Here is a 6,000-nt window from a genome sequence, read left to right on the forward strand (position 1 = left end):
GAGCATCGACCTGCGGACTGAAAGGTCCCAGGTTGGATTCCGTGAAAGGGCATGTACTTTGGATTGCGGGCACATCCCCAGCAGGAGGCAGCTAATCCATGTTTTTTATTCTCTATTCCTCTCCCTTTCTCTCTGCTAAATGAATTTTAAAAAATACTTTAAAAATCTTATTTGTTTTTTAAATATATTTATTGACTTATTAATACTTTATTAACTTATAAAATTTGTTTACTTCTTTTCTTCTTTAGAAAATGTTACTGCTCTCTTTCCTTCAAACCCTATGTATAAAGAGTCAACAGTTTTTATTATTTCTACTGCCCACATAGCTTGAATTCGTTTACTTCTTTCCTTTTTTAGAAAATGTATTTTTATTGATTTCAGAGAGGAAGGGAGGATAGAGAGTTAGAAACATTGATCAGCTGCCTCCTTCACACCCCCCACTGGGGATGTGCCCACAACCCAAGCTACATGCCCTTGACCAGAATCGAACCTGGGACCTTTCAGTCCGCAGGCTGACACTCTAGCCACTAAGCCAAACAGGCTAGAGCTAAAATCTTATTTATTTTTTTAAAAATTGTTTTCTCAACAGTGATAGAAAAATACTAGTATCTATCTCAAGGATTTGCTGGAGGAATATGAAAGTAATACAAACAAAAGCACAATGTAAAGTGAAAGTGAACACTTGTAAAATGTATTGTCTCAATAGGTAGCTCCAAACTCTGCAGCTGACTTGATTTTAACCTGTTTCTTTGGCCGTCCACATCATTCCTTTTTGCTATATTCAACTCCTACTTCTGAATGCCTGCTCCTGCTAAAATGCTTAAGGGTTTTATCTCGCTGGGACAATGGAGAGCCGGGAGGGTGATTTCACTGTCACTGGGCTCCAAAGTTTGTAAAATAATAACCTGTAAGTCGGTTAATGATGGTTTAAGCCTGCAGAGTACTCATTATGAACCAGAAACTATGCTAAGTGTTTTCATTTAATCCTTGCAGTGCCTCTCTGAAATCAGTTCTTTTATAATCTCCAGATTTCACATGGAAAAAAACACTAAACTTTGGAGAAGTGATGTCACTTGCCCAAGGTCACAATTCCATTCTAGAGCAGTGGTTCTCAAGCTTCCTAATGCCATGACCCTTTAATACGGTTCCTCATGTTGTGGTGACCCTGACCATAAAATTATTTTCATTGCTACTTCATAACTGTAATTTTGCTACTGTTATGAATCGTAATGTAAATATCTGTGACCCCTGTGAAAGGGTCATTCGACCCCCAAAGGGGTCTGGACCAACAGGTTGAGGACCACTGGTCTAGACTTTAGAGTCTGCATACTCGGATTCTGGTCAGCTCTTACTGATGCAGGACCCATACACAGGAAGCAGTGAACCTAGCTTCTAACCCAACTCTATCTGTAAAGGTTTTCACTCCTAAAAGACCTTTTATGGACCACGATAGCCATAAAACTATAAAATTTAATACTGAAAAAGGACATAGGTATCACCTTTAGTTTCTTCTCATTTATTTATTCATGTACTGGTTGTTTGATATTTCTTAACCATTGATTGATATTTATCACAAGTGACTACATTAATAGATTTAAAATAAATAAAAAATTGAAGACAGCATCTGACTCTTCCTTAAGTATGAGGTTGTATGCTTTATGGCCATCACAGCTCTCATGGGGTACAAAGATGCATCAGATGCAAATGCTCGGTCTTAGTTTGCCATCTACAGGAACAAAATTAATCAGATAAATTATTTTATGTATGTGTTACATGTGATCTAATCCGTCACTTCTAAAGATAAGAGAACATAGGCACAAAGATATAATACCTTGGGTAATAACTCGGTTACTCAGTTAGTCTAACCATGTTGTCACAGATCCATCAAGACCGAGGATCCCTAGTGCCTTTCACCTGCTAATATGAACGAAATCAGATGTACACAGCAGGTGTTAGGAAAGATGAGTTTTGCCTTGTGGGGCATCTACTTTGTGTGAGCCTTATTAAGTGAAACTGACATTTAAGAAAACTGCGTTTGTCGGGATCCTGGAAGGGGTCAGAGAATAAAGTCATCATCCACCTTCCTTCCAGCGAGGAGATTCCAGAGAGAACTGGAAGTATTGGATTACAGGTCCCTTCCGCTGCCCTGACTAATCAGCACGGGGGATCTGAGTTCAGCACTGGGGCATTTCACACCCAGGGCTAGGGTTTCACTTGGGCTGTGATCCCCAGACTGCAGACCTGCACACTCCTCTTCAGCAGCATAAATACTGGTGCCTCTTTTTTGTTTTGTTTGTTTTGTTTATTTTTTTCTGGACACTTGGAACCCTCTCTTAGAGTGAAGGTCCTCGATTTGGACCGAAGCCAGGCTGTCTTTCTCTGGGAATGTAGACTAAGGCTCTTCGTGACTTTAGCTGACTTCATTTAGACCAGTTCCATCTGGGAAAAAGACTCCCTCGGGTCCCCTTTACTCGCTATCTCACTAGGATTGTGTGTCCATGAGAACAAATCAGATTTGTTTGCAAATTTGAAAACCTTATAATGATACTCCTCTTTCCTTCAAATCTTACATGTAATGAGTCACCAGTATTTCTACTGCCCACATAGCTTACATTTGTTTACTTCTTTCCTTTTTTCCGAAAATATATTTTTATTGATTTCAAAGAGGAAAAGAGAGAGAGAGAGAGAGAGAGAGAGAGAGAGAGAGAGAGAGAGAGAGAGAATGAATCATTGATCGGCTGCCTCCTACATACCCCACAACCCAAGCATGTGCCCTGACAGAAAATCAAACCGTGACCTCTGGTTCATAGGTCAACGCTTAACCACTGAGCCACACTGATGAGGCTTGTTTACTTCTTTCTATCTGCACTGCCCACCATCACCGAAGCCACCATCACCATCTCCTTGACTGCCCCGTGGCCTTCTAACTTTATAGTTGGTCTCCCTGCTGGAATCCATTCCCCACACAGACAGACAGCGAGAAAGAGCTGTGTTAAAAATGTCAAATGTCACTCCTCTGCTTACAATAAGAGTTCACAGGCTTCATGTTGCATTAAATAACACTCAAACTTCTCACCACAGCCTACAAAGTCATGCCATCCTACTGCCCCTTCGTGACTCTCTATCCCCACCCTCTCCTCCCTCCCCTCCTTACTCACCAGGCTCCAGCCTGACGCTCTTGAGTTCCCGGGTCATGCTCAGTGCTTCTTCACCTCAGAAACTTGGCCCTCTTGTTTTCTCTGCTTCAACTGCTCTCTGCAGCCTCTTCACTCATTTTTGTCCTTCTGATATCAGCCGGAATCTTCCTTCCAAGGACTCTCCTCCCCCAGCCTCTTTTATTTGCAATTTTAGCCTTTTGTTTTCTTTTCCTGTGTAAAATTTGGTTGCCACTTGTGATTGGATCTGTGCCCCAGTGGGGGCAGGAGGAAAACAATAAGAAGTAAACTCATAAATGTGAATTGCTTTCCAGCACTGATCTTGATCTGTAATTAGTTGAGCATTTGTCTCCTCCACCAGAGCATAATAAGTTCAACAGCAAAGACCTGTCCATCCTCTCACCTCTTTCTCCACCCCCATCCCCCATAACTAACTCATGCCTGGCACATAACTATCTGGTGAGAATCAGTATTAGGATTCTGTTGATATATACACACACATGTGTATGTGTGTGTGAGTATATATACACATACACATATGTGTGTGTGTGTGTGTATATATATATATATATATATATATATATTAGAGGCCTAGTACATGAAATCTGTGCACCGAGTGTGGGATGTTCCTCAGCCCAGCCTGCAAATTCTTCAATCTGGGACCTCTGAAGGGATGTCCCAGTGGGATTGGGCCTAAAAGGGCAGTTGGACATCTCTCTCACAATGCAGGACTGCTGGCTCCCAACCACTCACCTGCCTGCCTCCCTAATTGACCCTAACGGCTTCTGTCTACCAGTCTGATCACCATCTAATCACGCCCCTGGCAGCCTGATCAATGCCTAACTGCTCCCCTGATGGACTGATTGCCACTAACCACTCTCCCATGTTGCCTAGTCACGCCTAACTGCCCTCCCCTGCAGGCCTGGTCCCCCTCAAATGCGCCCCCCCCCCTGCAGGCCTGGTACCCCCACACACAACTGCCCTTCCCTGCAGGCCCAGTCGCCCCCACTTTCTTTTGCTTTATTTGTGCTGTGTTCTCTTGATCCTAACTCCTGCTCTACAACTTACCCACCTTTGCATAGACTTCATCTTTAGGAAACCTCCCCCCCTTTTTTTTTAATCCTCACCTGAGGATATGTTTTTTAAATTTATGTTAGAAAGGAAAACTGATGTGAGAAATATCAATCTGTTGCCTTCACTTCAATATCCACCCGGGGTTGAACCCAAAACCTAGGAACCCAACTGCCAGCCTGATCAGGAATCAGACTCACACCTTTTTTAGGGCGGTGAGGGGGAGGTATATGGATGATATTCCAACCAACTGAGCCACCTGGCCAGGGTTGGACTCCTTATTGCTTAACTTTTTCTCGAATTATTTTCTATTATTAATTATTTTCCTATGAGACTTGAGAGAACTCTCCAGTTTATCTTCAGCTTCACTAATTGGTGTTTGTTTGTTTGTTTGTTTTCAGTATCTAAGACAGGACTGTCATTCCTTCGTCAGTAGTTGAACAGGGCAACTACAGTTCTAATTTTCACCTACTCTTTCCAGATCTCAGGTTAGTCTTTCTTCATGACTGTCAACTCTCATTTTGGAGATGAAATGTCTTCTTAAATCTTATTGAGGAAAGATTTTAAATTGTATTAAAATGTTTGCTCTTTGCTTATAATAGATGTGTTTTCATGCCAGCTAATAAGAAGCAACAAGCAGTGCATGGAATGGAAAGGGGTGTGAGAAATACATGAGAGTACAGTACATTTCTTCTTTAAAAAAAAAAAAATATATATATATATATATATTTGATTGATTTTTTACAGAGAGTAAGGGAAAGAGAGAGTTAGAAACATTGATGAGAGAGAAACATACATCAGCTGCCTTCTGCATGCCCCCCACTGGGGATGTGCCCACAACCAAGGTACATGCCCTTGACCAGAGTCAAACCTGGGACGCTTCATTCTGCAGGCCGACACTCCATCCACTGAGCCAAACTGGTTTTGGCAAGTATAGAACATTCTGATTTTGGGTACTGGTGAATCATTTTTAGCTGCTGATATTAATGAGGAAGTATTATCAATGTTGGCTCTAACTTCTGACATATCTTCATGGAGAATATAGGACATAAAAAGAAATAAAATAAAATAAAAACAGCAATGGGAAAACTGAAAGCAGACTCAATGTGCACTTTATAAATATACAAAGATATTATGAGACATCCTTGCAATGGAACATCGTGTACCCTTTCAGATGATCCAGTTACAGATGTGGAAAGATGTCTGCCACATTTGGATAATGTTAAAAGTCAGATTGTAAAAATTATATAAACACAGAACGATCCTATTATTGAAATGAAATAACATAATTATATATAGAGAGAGAAAATTGAAGATGCAGGGAAAAGTTGACAGCTCTATTGAAAGAGAAGTTAACATTTGGCCGAAACCGGTTTGGCTCAGTGATAGAGCGTCAGCCTGGGGACTGAAGAATCCCGGGTTCGATTCAGGTCAAGGGCATGTACCGTGGTTGCGGGCACATCCCCAGTAGGAGGTGTGCAAGAGGCAGCTGATCGATGATTCTCTCTCATTGATGTTTCTAACTCTCTATCCCTCTCTCTTCCTCTCTGTAAAAAAATCAATAAAATATATATTTTTAAAAAAAAGAAAGAGAAGTTAACATTTGATTTTCATTCTCTACTTATTTTTCTAATTTTATTATCTAGTTATAATATCTAATCTTTACCTGACTACACCAGGTTTTCCTAGTGTCATTAAAAAGGAAAAAAGAGAATACCATGATTCTTAAAAGTGGTAATTTGTGTGTTATAACTTGCAATCACACGTGGGAAAA

Source organism: Pipistrellus kuhlii, unplaced genomic scaffold (assembly GCF_014108245.1).
Source record: "Pipistrellus kuhlii isolate mPipKuh1 unplaced genomic scaffold, mPipKuh1.p scaffold_m20_p_28, whole genome shotgun sequence".
Lineage (NCBI taxonomy): Eukaryota > Metazoa > Chordata > Mammalia > Chiroptera > Vespertilionidae > Pipistrellus > Pipistrellus kuhlii.